The 18,293-nt window shown below is 40.6% G+C and overlaps 1 protein-coding gene across 4 annotated transcripts in view; it reads right to left on the bottom strand.

Annotated features, from left to right (window-relative positions):
• Positions 1-18,293, bottom strand: part of ITGA9 (integrin subunit alpha 9) — a 588,311-nt gene that overhangs the window by 150,596 nt on the left and 419,422 nt on the right. The gene's annotated exons all lie outside the window — the stretch shown is intronic.

Raw genomic sequence — 18,293 nt, 5'->3', positions numbered from 1 at the left:
TGGTACAAATGGTTAGAAAATAGAGATAAGGAATGAAAAGTGAAGATTACATAGAAGAAACTTTAAGAGAATGATATATAGATATGTAGATATGTAAAATAGATAAAGATAGAGATTAACAATAAGTATAAATAAGGATAATAGATATTGGTGATGTATATGAATGGACGATAGAAAAATATAAGATAATATTGTATGCCGATGTCAAAATGCTGTTGAAAATGTAAATATGATTTGTACTGGTGGAAAAACAATAAAAATATTTAGTAAACAAAAAAAAGGTACTACCCAATAATGGATGTACAATATAAAGCAAGGTTAGTTGCACGAGGGTTTTCACAGATGAAAAATGTATAGTATGATGAGGTATTCGTACCAACTGTAAAGAGTGAGAGCATCAGATTGACTCTAGTGTTGGCAGCAGCACATAGCCATAAAATCTGGCATTTTGACATAACCACTGCATTTCTCAATGCAGAATTAGAGGAAGAAAATTACATGGTTCAAGCACCAGGGTATGAAAGTAAAAAAGCCTAACACAGTATACAAATTGAACAAGGCCATTTATGGGCTGAAGCAGCCAGCCAGGAATTGGAATATCTGTTTAGATACTGCATTGAAAGGTCTTGGGTTCAAGAGTTGCAAGGCTGATAGTTGCATATATATTGGAAAGTTAAAAGGTGGGGATCAACGCAATTGCGTTGGATAGGTATAAAAAAGGAATTCTCAGTTATTTGGAGGGAACTGTGAACGTGGGTCTTCAAATACAGGTATCTGAAGAATATTAAAGGTAATTGAATTTATATCTATTCCAATTATGAAGGGAGGAGTGTCAGAGTATATTCATGAACTGGAATAGAGCATGATAACAAGGTCAGCCAATGAATAGGCATAGCAACTAAGTCAGCCAATGAGGACTGTTTTGGAAACTGAAACTAAAAGTAGCCTAGACACGGCTCTATATTAAGCTCTACAGCTCTGCAGCTATGTTGAGCTCTCAGTCTGTCTATTGAAAATGAAACTGCTTCTCTCCTCTTGCTTGCCTGCTGAACTAAAGCAAAAGAGAAACTAACTTGCTTTCTGAAGACTGGAACTCTGCTCTGAACTTGCAACATGTTTCTGTCTGAGTTTGCTCCATGTTGGAGAAATCTACAACTGGTTTGTAAAATCTACTTATTATATTTATAAAGATGTTAAATGAAGCATCAGCCATCTGTGTTTAATTTTCTGGCGCTGAATTAATGCTGCAAAACTCTGAATATGCATGTGGACATTCAATATTGTAATGTAAGAGAAGCCATCAAAGATAAATTGATTAGCTTGCTTCACTGTGTGTTAGAAGACAATCTGGCCGACATTGGAAGTAGTGCACCATGGGAAGCATATTAAGTTAATTGGATTTATTTCTATTCCAGCTGTGAAAGAAGGGATGTCAGAGTATATTCATGAACTGGAATAGAGCTTAGTAACAAAGTCAGCCAATGAATAGGCATGGCAACAGATCAGCCAATGAGAGCTGAATTGGAAAGTGAAACTAGAAGAGTCTCTGCTCTGAACTCTGAAACTGCTGCTTGTGTTTTGCTTGTGTAGCATTGGAAGAATCTACTATTAGTATTGTAAACTTTACTTAAAACTGTTATTATGTATATCAGGGGTGTCCAACCTTGGCAACTTTAATCTGGAGGACTTCAACTCCCAGAATTCCCCAGCCAGCTGGCTGGGGAATTCTGGGAGTTGAAGTCCTCCAGGCTTAAAGTTGCCAAGGTTGGACACCCCTGATGTATATAAAGAAGTTAATGAATCCTGCAGAATCAGTCATCTGGGTTTTCTGGATTTGAATTTCTGCTGCAAAATGTAAAATTTTTGGTCAGCTAAAAATCATTCCTACTTCACACTCCAGATGGCATAAATTATATCTTTGGAAATGGCAATAATTTCATCACTTCTACTTCCCTCTGCCACTTCTAGTTAGCATTGAATTAATACATAATTTCATAATACTTCATTAAGAGTAAACAAACCTATCAACAGAGCCTGTAGGCACAACAGCTACGTAAAACTTTTGCACAAAGAAGCAGAAATAACAGAGACCTCACTATTGCACTATAATATTCCATTAGAGAGAAACTTGATCTAGCAAAATAATATTTTTATAATTGTTTTAAAAATGAGGGGCATATAGATATTGTTAGTAAGTCAAGGTACAAACTAACTGAAAACAGAGATCCCGTGGAGTCAGATTCTTTTGTCATAACTTTTCTTGTTTCTCCTGAAGAATATATATTTACATCCATGAGCACATATTCACCCAGAGATTAAAAAGTATCTTCCCTTCATATCTAAGGAATGATGTATTAGCAATGCCAGAACAGTGGTATTTTTCCCTGCTGTGCAGTTAATAGCTAATTTGCTGGATTAGGGGGAAGAATAAGTCACAGATAGAGAGAGATGACATGACTGCCCATATATGACCTTTCAGATCCATGGAGAAAAAACAAACTGAAAAAGATTTTGATTTACCATATCATCTTCATTACAAAGATCTCCAGTGAACATTGTGAAAACAGGAAGTAATTCATATTTTCAAGGTGTTGGCAACATTGTTGTGAAAAAGAAAATGAGCCAGCCAGATGCCATGCTTTGGAGCTGCCTGTAGCTTCACTCATACAACATTCAATCTTTTATTGCTTTAGTGCTTGATATTTTAAAAAGTATCGTTACATTAAGGCAATTCATACAAAGTGAGCTTAGTGCTACCTTAGATCCAGATGAGGGCTGCTGCTGGTTTGCATTTGTTTGGGCAAACAGGTAGTTAAGATTCTGTGCAGTTTGGCGAACCGGCAAATCCCACCACTAGCTGGCCCTGCTCCTGCTGGTTTTTTGGCCTGTTTTCTGAGCCGTTTTCAGGCCTTTTTTGGACCATTTTCAGGCCATTTTTTGGGCTGTGTTTGGCCCAAAAAAGGCCAACAAACAGGCCGAAAAATTGGTGGAGGTGGGGCCAATCAGTGGTGGGATTAGTCTCAACTGACTGAATCTTACCTCTGCCTTTGAGGCGAGTGGCCAGGATGTCACCCATCCAGTGATATCACCCACCCAGTCACATGACCAACAGCCATGTCTACCCAGCCAGATAAATGGCTGTTAAGTTATTCATATCCCACCACTGCTAAGATCTGGCAGATTTCCAACATTGATATAGAAGAAAAATGAACTGTATGAATATAAATAAAGGAAAATCATTATGGAAATGTGGAATCAATTATAAACTTATTTACAATAATATGTTCTGAACCTACAATTAACCTAAGGGCAGAACCTGATTTATTTATTTATTTAATTTAAAATGCCACCTCTTCACCCATGGCGACTCAAGGCGGCTTACACAATGTAAAACCATATTTAAAACAAAAAACAAAAAACAATAGAAACTAAGAAAAAGAATCAAATAAATTAATAAAGTACAATAGAACAAAGTCTGGAAAAAAATAAAGTCACCCCCCAACTCCCACCTCCTGCCCTGATGATAGCAGATCACACTGGTCATATGATGGTCTCCATCCCGCTCTAGGTTCCCCAGACCCGTTGGCAAAACCAGGTCTTCAGTGCCTTCCAAAAGAAGAGTGCTAGAGTGGGGGCCATTCTAATCTTTGGGGGAATGATATTCCAGAGAGAGGGAGCTACCACAGAGAAGGCTCTTCTTCTTGGTCCCACCAAGTGTCCCTCAGGGATGGGACCTGCAATATTCCCTGCCTCCCCGCTCTAATGGGTCAGGTAGATGTGACCAGCAAGAGACATTCCCTCAGATAACCTGGCCCCAAGCCATGAAGGGCTTTAAAGGTGACAACCAGCACCTTGAATTGCACTTGGAAGCAAATCGGCAACCAATGCAGTTCCTATAGGAGAGGTGACACAGGTGCATACCGGGGTCTCCACAAAAACATGTGGGCTGTTGCATTTTGCACCAACTGGAGCTTCTAGATGCTCTTCAAGGGCAGCCCCATGTAGAGCGTGTTGCAATAATCAAGACAGGAAGTGACTAGGGCATGAGTGACTGTGAGTAGGGACCATTGGTTTAGGAATAACTGATGCACAACCCACAGTTGTCCTGGCCACGACCTCCACCTGCTCTTTGAGCAAGAGTCATGAGTCCAGGAAAAAACCCAGATTATGCACAGATTATATACTACCTCTGTTTGAGGTAGTGCCACCCCATCCAAGACCAAAGGTGGCAATTCTCCCTGAGCCAACAAACCCCAAACCCAGAGCCACTCAGTCTTGCAAGGGTTTAGTTTCAACCCGTTGCTCCCCATCCAGCTCCTAACAGCCTCCAGGCATTGCAAGAGGGAGGACACAGCAACATTTAACTTACCACAGGCTGAGACATACAGCTGAGTATCATCAGCATATTGGAGATAACTCAGTCCATGGTGATGGATGATCTCATCCAACAGCTTCATATAAATGTTGAACAGGAGCGGAGAGAGTACCGAGCCCTGCGGGACCCCATAAAGCCCTGTGGGACCCCCATAAAGGGTCTCTCCCCTCCTATCAACACTGACTGAGAGCGGCCATGGAGTAAGGAAGTGAACCAAGACAGCACAAGGCCTCCCACTCCGATCCCCCGAAGCCGCCCCAGGAGAATCCCATGGTCAATGATATCAAAAGCCAGCGAGAGTTCAAGTAGAGCAAAGATGGATGCACTACCCCCATCCCACTCCCGCCAGAGATCATTCAAAAATGAGACCAATGTCATTTCTGTCCCAAATCCAGGTTTGAATCCTGACTGGTAGGGGTCAAGATAATCCGTTTCATCCAGAAACGCCTGAAGCTGTTGTGCAACCACCTTCTCAACAACCTTCCCCAAAAAGGGAAGATTGAAGACAGGTCAGAAATTATCCAACAAGGTGGAGTCCAGCGATGGTTTCTTAAGAAGAGGGCGGACCACAGCATCCTTAAAGTGCTGGAGCACCATCCCCTCCTGTAGAGAATTTACTGTAGAATGTCAAGCAAACAGCACAAAATCGGATAAATTAAAGAATGCAATTAGAATTCCAGCATTATATATTTTTAAATTTCCTACCAAACTGAAAAAGCTTTTATTGTGGTTTGGTGTTTACACTTTACCTTATAATAAATGTTCCATTCCAAGTAGCATATAGGACTCCCCCCCCCCCCGCAAAGCAGGAATTAATTTAATAAATAAATTCATAATGAAATTAGGCAATTTGCCTATGAAGGTGGAGAAGCAATGCTTTCTGAGGTTATTCACATTTATACATTTAAGTATAAATGTAGTGCATTTATACTTAAAGTGATTTAAACAGTCTTATCTTGGAAAAGAGGCTCATCTGTTTGCTATATACATAGCAACAAATGTCCAGGCATTATTCACTAAAGACTTTTACAATCTCCATTGCTCTTTGATTGATCAATTTTCACCAAGAAATAGAAGTTAATTCATTGAGTAGGCACAATACCAAATAAATGCACTTATTTTCCATGAAAACTCAGGAAGTTAATTTAACTATAATTTCAGTAGGACCTAATGGTAACTCATTTATAATACAAAGTTATTCATAAATAAGTTTCACTTACATATGTAAAAATTTATTTCTAAGTTAAAAGGATAAACATTAAAGCCTAATTCTGATTTCAACACATTTTATTAATATGTAGTAAATTTAAATATCTTTCAAAATTCAAACATTTTATTTAAATCATTTATTATTACCAATTACTAGGTAAATAATTATTACTTAACTGATTATCTAGTTAAACATAAATCACAAAAATAAATATCCCAGTGGAGATGTTTATAATTTGTATGGACATGAGATATCTTCCATGCACATTGCAAGACCTAATCAGGGTCAACATGATGAGAAGCAATTGGCTAGTAATTTAAGTGCTGGCTTATTACTATATTCTTTGTACTCTGTTATTGGCAAACGTTTGTGCCATCTGTGCAGAATCATTTTATTTCATTCTATCTTGGACTGGGCAAATGCCTCTAGTTTGGCAGGCAGTATTCTCTATTGCCTTCTGTCATATTATCATTTAGTTATTTTCAGAATGCCATGAGCTGCTTTCTGTGATTGGGCTGGGGGTTGGAAATGTACAGTATACCAGGAATGGAGGAAGAACAAGCAGAAGCTCTTCCTGCCTTAGAAACAATGGCTGGAATAAGTACTCCTCTGGAAACTCCCCAAACCTACAAATGTTGACTATTTGATAGCAATGCATGTCTTAACTTGAGATAAGGCCAAGTAGTTTATGCAAATCAAATTAGCTAGTTTAGTTGGTTATTTTTAGGGTAACCCATTGGGTAAATTCAGTTTAACACAAGTGTAAAAAATAGGGACACAGTGGCTCAGTGGCTAAGACGCTGAGCTTGTCAATCAGAAGGCTGGAAGTTCAACAGTTCGAATCCCTAGTGCCAGTTATTTGTCCCAGCTTCTGCCAACCTAGCAGTTCGAAAGCATGTAAAACTGCAAGTAGAAAAATAGGCATCACATTGGTGGGAAGGTAATAGTGTTCTGCGCACCTTCGGCGTTTAGTCATGCCAGCCACATGACCATGGAGACGTCTTCGGACAGCACTGGCTCTTTGGCTTTGTAACGGAGTTGAGCACTGCCCCCTAGAGCCGGAAATGACTAGCGCGTATGTGCGAGGGGAACCTTAATCTTTACCTTATTGGGTAAATTCAGTTTAAACAAGTGGTAAGCAGAAGTCAAGATTCTCTTGTAATCTGTTTTTTGAAAAGCACTTTAAAATAGTTTATGGCATTAAGTCCATTATTTACGTGAAAGACCACAAACTCTGCCAAGAACTGAAAAATGAAAAATCAGGGCCATCCAAATTAATCTTGTACAGAATTACACTATTATATTTTCTGATTTTAAAAAGTGAAGTAAACTAAGGAGATTTACTTATATCAATGAGATTTAAATTAAGCATGTTAAATCTCACTACTTTATTTCAAACTACAATCTCAAACCCACAGTCTGAATGCTAAAATACCTTGTTAATAGATTTATATCCAGGAAAATAAACACCATCTTGATGAAGATTCAAAATAAAAAGAAACAAACTAAAAGTGTCAGATCCGTGTATTTACCATTCTTCAGTGGAAGAAGGGGGCGGGGTTGATAAAAGTAATCTTTTTTGATGTAACCTGAATATCTTAATTCTTTTATTGAATCTGTACAACTTGCACATATTCAACTAGGGACTGGAGCCCAGACGCCTGGAAACCTGTCACCTCTTAGAGATAGCAAGAGGAGAAGAGGCCATAAAAATTCCAGCTCCAAAAGAAACTTCCTGGGAAGCTCTTCTCAACTACGTTCCCAGAAAAAAGGGGGTGGGGGGAATTAACATGTTGCTTCTTTGTTTTGACAAAATCCACACCAGATTAAGGAGAGGGGTTCTAACTCCCTTTATCTAAGCCACATGCCTGGAGGCATATTATACCTGGTTTGAATATCACCTGGATATCTTCTTTTTCAATAAAGAATTCCTTTTGAAATATCCAGTTGTCAAAAGTTCATTCTTATCGTCTGAAGGGGAGAGAGTCTGGGCCTTACAAGAAGCAAAAGAATAAAATGGACCAAAGTTGTTACCCATGAATAATTTATAAGTTATAAATTATAAGTTTATACTGTAGAATACACAATTCTTTATAGCATTCTGTGGGGTGTTCAAAGGAAAGTGTAAAAAGGAAGAAAGAATAAAATCCTTGAGCTAAACCACAAGACTTCTCTTTTTTCAGAAGTATGAGCAAACATGAAGCATTCCAAATCAGAGAAGTCAAGAGACATATGGAAATGGAATAGATAAACAGTAAAACTTAACATTTATATTAGAAAGAAATGAGATGGCAAAATGTTTTCAAAACAAAATGATATCTAACATTTGTTATCAGCTAGTACTTCACAGAGAGCAAATACAATCACTAGTCTAGTGATTATATTTCTTCATTACAATGAAAGATGAATGTAGTGACTCATCCAACATTATTCTGTATCATTTGAGTCATTGCCCTACTCTTTAGCAGATATTAAATCTATAAATGTTATGTCACCTGTTATGTATTGAATATATATAGTTGTGTTAAGCCCTGCTAAAGTGAAACTAATCTTTAGATGACCCTAACTGTTAACTCCAACTGTTTTGGAGGGAAACTTAGAACATACATATTTGGGTGGGCTTTTTCAAGTATTATGATTGGTTAAGGCCCTGTGGTATAAAGCCACGTTTGATATAGCTGAAAACTTGATAGCATCGGCAAGCGTAGAGACTGTGACCTACATAGACCTCAAGAAAAAAATTAAGAGAACATTTTGAGCCTAACTTCTCAGTCATCACCTAGCACCATGCATTCGAGCAACGTGAACCGAGATCTGGGAATCTGCAGCAGAGAAATGGGCTACATTGATGCTCTCAGCTGACTGCCTCTATCACAGACTGAGCCGGATCTGGCCCCAGCTTATCATATTCTGGAGATCCAGGACCTGCCTGAGCACCCCTACATCCAGGGGACATTGCAGCCACCACGGACAGAACACATTCATTAAAGGGATGTTAAAGGGATGACCAGAGGCCCAGCCAGGCCCTGAGTTCTAGCACTATGCTTCTTGGAAAAATGAACTGTCAGCTCACAAAGGATGTGTGCTGTGGGGTAGCAGGCTCATCATTCCACCCAGTCTTTGCTCCAAGGTGCTGGATTCCCTACACGAGGGGCACCCAGGAATTGTTCAGATGAAAGCTCTAGCCAGGAGCTACTTGTGGTGGCCAGGCCTGGACAAAGACATTGAGAATCAAATAAGAAGTTGCCAAGCCTACCAAGAAACCCAACCAAAGATTCCACACGCATCAGTGCACCACTGGGAGACCATGCATGCCCCATGGTCTCGTATGCACATTGACTTTGTGGGCCCTTTCCAGGGGCAGGTGTTCCTGATAGTAATGGACAGTTATTCCAAGTTGTTGGAAGTGGCACTGGTGTCTTCGATGACAACAACCAGGGTCATCCAAGAGTTGCAAAGGCTGTTCACCAGACATGATCTGCCAGATGTAATTGTGTCTGACAATGGGGCACAATTCATGGCAGAAGAGTTTCAATGTTTCCTCAATGCCAACACGATTTGGCACATAACATCCACTCCATTTCACCCCATGACCAATGGTCAGGCTGAATGAAAGGTCAGGACCACAAAGGAGGCGCTCAAGCGTATGATGACTGGGGACTGGAATCACCACCTGGTGGACTTCCTCCTGTGTCAACACACAACTCCCAGTACAGCAACAGGTCGCAGCCCACCAAAGCTGAGATGGGGCTGCCGGCTCACCATGAAGCTCAACCAACTTCACCCAGAATAGTGGTGGAGATGGCTCAACCAACCCCTCTCCCCAGGAACTTATGACCAGGTGAATTGGTCTGGATCAGGAACTATGAGAGTGGGGGACCTTGAATGGCAGCTAGGGTAAGCAAGGTAACGGGCCCCTTGTTCATACGAGGGGAATGATCATACAGTCAGATACCACATTGATTAGTTACAGCATTGGCAGGCCGGGCCAGTCCCAGGTGAGGATCCTGAGGCATTATCAGACCCACTAGGGAACTGTTTTCCTCCAAGTTTGCCTGCATCACCCATGGCCGCCTCTGGAGAAATGCAGGTACCAAGGGCATGTGAGCTGCCATCACTCAAGGGCGACCAAAATAACTATCAAGACTCTGTCTTACCCTCAGTCTGTTCAATATTCATAATCTTTTGATTATAAATATTGAACAGACTGAGGGTAAGAACTATCCTAGGGGGGGAAGAGTGTTATGTGTTGAATGTATATTGTTGTGTTAAGTCCTGCTAAAGTGAAATTAACCTTTAGATGACCCTAACTGTTAACTCCAACTGTTTTTGGAGGGAAACTTAGAGCATTCATATTTGGGCAGGCTTTTTCAAGTATTACAATTGGTTAAGGCCCTGTGGGCCTAAAGTATAAATTGCAGGCATTTGCCAGCTGTTCCTCAGTTCCAGTTTTGAGTCAATAAATGCTATTGTAGCTATGCCGGTCTTTTTCTTCCTACTGAAGTCTACTACACAATATCACCCTTCCTGATTACAAAAATGAAAAATAGCTCTCTTTTAGATAATAAACAGACAGCTTCAAGTTCTACTTGAACAGACCCACCAATAGAGACCTGTTATGTCTCACCTTTACAAAGGAGGTGAGAAGTCCAAACTCCAACTGAATACAAACAGGCAAGCAAATCCAGTAATTATAGAGTTAATTCCTTCAGCCGATAATGTTCTTGGCAGTCTCACACACGCTGTTTGCCAAGTCCGACAAGATAACAGGAATATAAATCACACAAGCTGTCACAACACAGAATACACCGAAGCTCCTCTGAATAAGTCACACGTTGTCCCGTACAAAGTTCCCAGAGCAAACACACCCACTTTTATTCCCTGTGGGGTGTGTCACTAATTCAGCTCACTCTGTCATTCGTCCACGTCTCCTGCGTTGTAGCTCACACTTTTGCCTGCAACGCTGCCTCGCATCAAGCCAGCATTCGTCTGCTTGATTCTCTGTCAGAGGCTGCTCCGATATGCCCTCCTCCTTCTCCTGATTAGCCTCAGGCTGTCCCTCTCGGTTATCTGCCGACACCTGAGGCACAATCAGGGAGGAAGGCATTGCCAAAGAGGAAGGTCCTGGGGAGAAAGGCATTCCCAATTCCTCCTCTTCCCCATCGTCCGAGTCCTCTTCCTCTAAGAATGCAGGGTCAGGACTCGGAGCCACAACAGAGACCTATGGTGTTGTAGTAGCTGAGAGGCTGATTAAGGCTAGGGAGATCCTAGTTCAAATCAACTCTTAGCTGTAGCACTCACAGTCATTAGTGGGCCAGGCATTGTTTCTAAGTTCAAATCAAAATCAAACCAAACCAAACCTTTATTGTCAATGCACAACATGTGTACAATGAAATTAAATGAATCTCCCTTGATGCAGCCCCCAGCCCGAAACACAAAATACATCTCAATAACTCAATAAATGAAAGAAATAGAAATCCCTAAACCCAAATAAGTAATAACTAACACACATTCCCATATACCTATATATATGTAACATTATATTATATTACACTGGTATGAACATGTTGCACGTTGCGCTGGCCCTGCAAGTCTATCATATTAAACTTAATTGTGGTGTGTGTTGCTTTCAGAAGTCTGGCAGCCCACGGATAAAAGCTATTTTTCAGCCTATTCGTTCACCTGGCTATGCTTCTATATCTCCTGCCCGATGGTAGGACAGTAAAGAAGTGCTGACCAGTGTGTGAATCATCCTTGAAGATTTTCCTCACTCTGCTGAGGCAGCGGGTCTTGGCAATTTTGTCCAGTGGTGTCAGGAGACAGCCCATAATTCCCCCCCCCCGGCATATTCCAAAGGAAAAAAGTGGGAGACAAAAGTGATCAATGTAACCTTGAGTTAAGATGGGACAAAAATTTAATAAGTAAATGAATTATAATAATAAAATGGTAATATGTTTTTCTTAAGCAAGACTAAAATGTTATCCATCATCTTGTCATGTTATACTCTAACAATACATTCCTTTTCAGTTTTCATTTTGGAGTAATTACTGAGGACCAAGATATTCATTCTATTGTTAAGTAACACAGCAGACTAAATACTTCAGGATGGAAGATCACTCTAGAATCTGATGGGTTTTTGTTTCTACTTGCTTCATTGTATGGGATAGCTTTGCAAGTGGATAGTGCTGACAGAGAAATAGGAAGAAATGTCACAGTTACAACTCAGTATTATATGATTGTGCTAATATATAGCAAAATTCCAGTTGCCTTTTCTCCCTTTTTTTAAGCAGAGTGTGTTTAGAAAGTGTGGGTATCAATTAATCATTGTTTTTTTAAGGAATGCAACATATTTTTCTCCCCATAAAAATAGTGATGTCTTGACTCAAGCTTAATAACTGTCAAGTAATTATAATTATTAAATTTAATGATTTAAATTATTAAATAATTCATAACAATTGAAAGTTGTTTAACAAGTCTGTTTCTAACTAATTGCCTTGAGAATTTTAGAAGCCCCTATTTAGGACTAACCAAGGGCAGCTCTGTTTAACTTCCAAGATTAGACTACAAAGAGAAAAAGGCAAGACAAGACAGAAAAGCAGAGGCAAGAAAAAGATTGATCTATGCTCTACCACTCTGCTACATTTTTTCCTATTTCTAAAACAGCACTCCCCCTTTCTCAATTTTCTTTAAAGACTGTATTGATTGTGGTGTTTGTATTATTAGTTAGCATTACTTTTAGTGTTTGAGCTTCATGTTTCAAATGTCATTCTAACTTTAACCTGCACTGAAATCAAGCAATACTTCAATAATTTAAACATTTAAAGGCAACCTAATCATCTAAATCAGTGGTTCTCAACCTGTGGGTCGTGACCCCTTTGGGGGTCGAACGACCCTTTCACAGGGGTCGCCTAAGACCATAGGAAAACACATATTTCCGATGGTCTTAGGAACTGAGCCATAATTTTAAGGTTGGGGGTCACCACAACATGAGGAACTGTATTAAAGGGTCATGGCATTAGGAAGGTTGAGAACCACTGATTTAAATGCTTCTGAAACAGAAATAGAAAATAATTTGCATTTTTTATAAAACAGCAGTTGAGCATGCATAGGTACCATTAGCTAAACTATGTCTGTCTGTCTGTTTGTCTCTTTCTCTCTCCCTCTCTTTTGTGCATGCAGACACACACACACACACACACACACACACTGTCAGAGTTTACGCAGAAAATCCAACCAGCACACAAGTAAATTATTCTACAGGATTCAATTACATAAAAAACTTCTTTCTATACAATACCATACAGCAGAAGTCAGCAAACAAATTCAGGAACACGGGCAATATTCACAGAAGCAAATAATTACAGAGTAGAGAGATACATGTCTAATCCAACAGTTCCATTGACTGAGCTGTTACCATGTCCATTCCAGCCAGTCCCCAATGGCTGACCTGTTGTCATGTCTATTTGAGTTCATGAACTATATACATTGACATGCCTCACTTCATGACTGGAATAGACAAAAATCAAACAACTCAATGTTCTTTTTATGGTGCACTCCACCCAATGGCTTGGTAATTTTTATCCTCACCCAAACTCTTTTATTATATATGCAACCATCAGCTTTGCAAATCTTGAACCCAAAACCCTTCAATGCAGTATCTATACAGATATTCCAATTCCTGGCTAACTGCTTCAGCCCATAAATGTTTGATGATTTGCATACTGTGCAGTCCAAGTATGCCTTACATCCTTTTAAGGCAACCCTTCTGCAAACTGTTGCATTTTTTGCAAAACTCTGAATGGCCAAGCTTTCCATCAGAAGATGAACACGTGAATCATGTTGTTCCACATTTCCAAATGTTTGGGCACACTGAACCTTTTGTCCCTGCAACACATAAAGGTTATCCTGCTTTATGCCCTGTGCACATACTTTGCCATTTGTCTTAATGATACACTTTCCATTTACAAATAGGGTCTCAAACCCCTTTTGGTCTAAACTAGAGACACTCAATAAATTATGCTCCTTTTCAGGCACACACAATATATTGCTAAACTTTTCCTTCAGACATGGAATCACCATACTGCCTTTTCCAGTGACTTTAGCCTGGCTATTTGCCAAGGCCATTGCATCACCTCCAGCTGGATCCATTCTGAAAAACAATTTACAATTATTAACAATTGCTTGACTAGCCCCACTGTCTATTATCATTTGTCCCTGCTTTTACAATAGCCAACTTTTGCAACACCCTGTTGCAAACAGCCTTTTGCAACAGCCTGTCCATCTGTTGTATCTTTTCTCTGCAGTCTTTCTTCAAATGAGACTTATCCCCACAGGTGAAACACTGCTGTCCTGTTGCTCTCTTTGTAGAAAATCTTTGCTGAGCTGTTTTCTGATCTCTGCGGACATCTTGCCTGTTGCTTTTCTCTCTCTGCTCCTTGCATCCCCACGTCAAGAATTTCTCCTCGTGTCTTTTTCTAAAATGGTGCTTATTTTTCTCTGAAATCAAATAAGCTTTTAGAGCCTCCATTCTTAAGTCCTGCTCTGGTTTGCATTCAAAAACAGCTGAAACAATGCTCCATGTTTCATCAAGACTGTTTAACACCAACAGCAACTTTTGAGATTCAGGAATCTTTATCCCATGCTGTTCCAGCTCAATGAATAAAGTCTCCATGTGCAACAAATGCTCCTCCACACTTGCTTGTGGCTGCAGCTTGGCCCTGTATACTTTTCTAGATAATTGTACAATATTGCATGCTGATGCACTCACATGCACACTTCTCAATTGCAGCCAAACCTCTGTTGAAAGGTAAAGCCTTTCCCTTTCACTAGGTTGAAATTTCCCAGCTGGGAGGACGTGCAGCATAAGGATGCGAAGCAAGCTGCATGAAAGCCAGATCTCGTTTATTGATTCAGGAAGGCAAGTGGCAGTAAGAACCAGTGTTCCTAGGCTTGGTATAGCTTTGTGGCAAGTGAGTCCATGTATACTGTTCGTCTTCCCAGGTGAAGGCAAAGAGTTATTGGGATGCCTGGTCTACCGGGATGCTAAAGAAGGTTGAACACAGGTCTATGACTGTAAAATACATAGCCGAAGCTGAGACTTTGATTATTATAGTTGCAGGATTTGGCACTACTGGAGCGTGTGGGATCACATGACTGTTCACAAGACTTAAGTCATGAACAAATCTGAAAATTATTGATCTTTACTTTCTTTACTGGAAAAATGGGGATATTGCAGAGAGAGGTACATTTCCTAAGAACTCCCTTTATTAATTTCCTAAGAAGTTTCAGCTGGAATTTTATATTGGGGAACACAAGGAAGTGGTACGTTCTTTACTTGAATTGTGACTGGGGTCACTCCTTTAATATAGTCCCACTTCTGTTGCGTCCCAGCCCCACAGGGAAGATGGCAGGATTTTCAGATCCGCACGAAGTACCATGCTGTTTGTAACAAGCATATAGGTACCTTTCCCTGGAATGTTCAATGTAAGACCCTTTTCCCCACATTTTATGGTGGCTCCTATTTTGCATAGGAAGTCCCTTACTTAGAGGGAGAGTGGGGACTGGGGACAAACAGTAAAAGAGTGATTTGATGACTATAATCCTAATTCTACCTTTATTTCATGAGTGAATTCTACAGGAATGATTTTTCCTCTGACTCCTATAATATTGTCCCAAGCGCCTTGAACCACTGAATCTTTATACAGGGGCTCTGTAATTAATGAGGATGTGGCTCTGGTGACTAAGCAGTCATATTTTTCCCTCCTATCGTTAGGGAAACAATAGTTTTTCCTTCAGGGCCATTCCTTTGGGGAATTGCAAGCCCATTGAAGGTGGCTGTGAATTCAGTGTTTTCATTTTTTAGTCAAGAAAAAGGTGCATTTCCCTTCCCTGATCCCATTGGGGTCTGTTACTATCCCTGTGTTCATTGCAATGGAATGGGTTGTTTCACAGGAAAAGAGCTCTAGGCAGCTCCTGGTGATGATTATTCCTCTGCTCGCTATGGGAGAAGGTGTTATTGTCTAGCATAGAGCTTCTAAGCGGTCCTGAACATCAGTTGCAAGCGAAGTTCTTCCTACAGTTCTGGCTAAAATGCCTAAATTCCCCACAGCGATAGCAGTGTGGGCACCTATCTTGGGGCCGTCCTGCCCTATCACATTGCCAGCATTCCCGTCAGTTACCAGTGGTCCGGCGTGATATTTGCCTAGCATTATTATGCATGGCAGCAAAGATTTTTAGCTCCTCATGTCTCTATCCTCTTTTTTTCTCTTTTTTCTCCTCTCTTAATTTATCCCTTTGGTCATAGACAAAGTTTGCAATCTTGTGCAGCTCTGCTATTTCCAAGGTAGACCAATTAGACACTATGTGGTGAAAGTGTTCCTTGATGTTACTAGTGGACTGGTTGACAAAGACTGAGGCTAAAATCCTTTGATCTTTTTGGCAGTTCAAGTCTAAGTGTGCATATGTTATGGCTGCCTCTGAGAGATGAACCCAAAAGGTGTTGGGATTTTCCTTGTCCGTCTGGGTTGTCTTTTGAAATTCTGACCAGTTTAGAGGTTTTTTTCCTATTTCTTCTAGGACTTCCATTATATTACTTTTTGCCCTCTTATCCAATGATTGGTATCATTGTAATCCCAATCAGGGCGATGTACTGGTCAGGCAAATAGTGCTGGGGCAGCTTGCCACAGGATAATTGGTTGCTTAGCTATTTGGTCTGTTTTTTCAAACAGCTAGTCAAGAAAACCTGCGGCAACTGATTCATGTCTTCCCACAATGGGTTTTGTCTCTCTATTATTGATTTCAGGGTTCGGATTACCATTTGAGGGTCTGCCTAAATGTTGGAGTGTCTTTTTCCCAAATAACGAGATCTGAGGCAGAGAAAAGCGTATGGGTTAGGACATATTCCAGTTGGCCCCTTGTTCTACCCGTACAGGTTTGCTCAATAGGGGAGCAATAATTCTTGCCTCAGTTTTACCTTCTAGGGAATGGGTTTGTACTTTAGCATGATTTTTCCCTGCAGTTAAGTCTTTGGTTCTTGCTAACTCGGCCTAGCAGTACCAGTAAGGTATTTGGCTGGGCTTAATTCAGGATCTAAGTGCTTTTAGAGTTTTAAAGTCAAAAGTACCACTGTCAGGCCAAATTTGTCTTCCAGTGACCCTCCTTAGCAAAGTCCATTTTTTTACATATCCTTTTTGCTTTTCTCTTATTTATACCGGCCACACACTGCTGTCAGTTTTCAGATAAGACTGTCCCAAATGAGGCAGAGCTCTTTCTGAATTCAACAGCCATCCTGCAATCTTTCTCTGCCTTGTTCTCTTTTACTATAATACAGGCAGTCCTTCAGCTTAATTTCAGTTCAGTCGTACTGCGTGCTCTGGGCCACTTGTCAGAATTTTTGCAGCACATCAAACCAGCACAAAAGTAAATTATTCTGCAGGATTCTATCACATAAGAAACTTCTTTATACAATACCATACAGCAGAAGTCAGCATACACATTCAGGAACACAGAAGCAGTACTCACAGAAGCAATTCATTTACAGAGTAGAGATACAGAGGCCCAGAAGCCTAGATTTACAGAGGCCTAGGTTACAGAGGACAAACCAACTTTTATACACAGTTCAGAAAGTCAAAGCCACGCCCAGACTCCAACTGTCTCTTATAGCCCCATACAAAACAAATACTATGTTTCAGTATCCAAACAGTCCCCATTGGCTGGCCTGTTGCCATGTCTATTCCAGTTCATGAACTATATATACTGACATACACACACTCCGCAGCCGATGTCATCCTGGAAATGCTTGGCTATACAATCAAAAAATGCAGCATAATACCCTTCTCCTAAAAATGAGATTAGAGACTACAATCAAGGCAACTCAGAAAGAGATTAGTTGACTAGTAGGATTAGAGAGGGGTGAAGATTAAGGGTAAGACTTGGCAGTCGACCAAAATACAATGTCTAGATGCACCAAGCTGGATCGACTATAGCAGGGGTGTCAAACTCAATTTCATTGAGGGCCGCACCAGGATTGTGGATGACTTCAGGGGGTCTGGGTGGGTGTGGCCTGGATGGGCATGGCCATGGTGGGTGTGGGCATGATGGGTATGGCCAGCTCCCACTGCTGCTGTGCTTGCTCTCCTTGGCTAGGTTGCTCATGGTTTGTTCAGGAGGCAAATTGTGTGGGTTAGAGGGAGGCCCATTCCATCTCCTTACAAGGAGACACAGCTTTGTAACCAAAGCATCCTCAAGTAGTAAGATGGGAGACCACCAGTAGAGGTCAAAGGAGGGGACAAAGGGATGGCAAAAGGCAGCAGGGTTGCTGGTGGCCAAGTGTTAAGGTAGGACTTCCCTCAGACCCTCACTCTCTCTCATTATAATCTCCTTCGTTCCTTCCTTTCTTTCTCCTTCTCTCTTAATTCTCATTTCTTCCCTTCTTTCCTTCCTTTTTTCTTCCTTGCTCTCTTCCCCCTTTTTTTCCTTTTTCTTTCCTGTCCCTTCTTGGGATGGAAAAGGAGAAAATGCAAAAGGAGAAACATTCATTGCCTTGTGATCAAATGTCACTTTTGCTAGTAGTTTGTGGGCACTTATAAAACTGAGAACAAACCAGGCCCAGTTTATCCCATACTTGCATTTCATGGGGGCATCTGCAGACTACAGTATAACAAAACTGTCAAAATGATGGCTCTGACAGTTTATCAGAGCTCCTCTGTT

The sequence above is a fragment of the Notechis scutatus genome, chromosome Z, assembly GCF_049901735.1.
Source record: "Notechis scutatus isolate UNSWTSFEM ecotype Mainland chromosome Z, rNotScu1.2, whole genome shotgun sequence".
Lineage (NCBI taxonomy): Eukaryota > Metazoa > Chordata > Lepidosauria > Squamata > Elapidae > Notechis > Notechis scutatus.
This window is presented reverse-complemented; position numbering and strand designations above follow the sequence as displayed.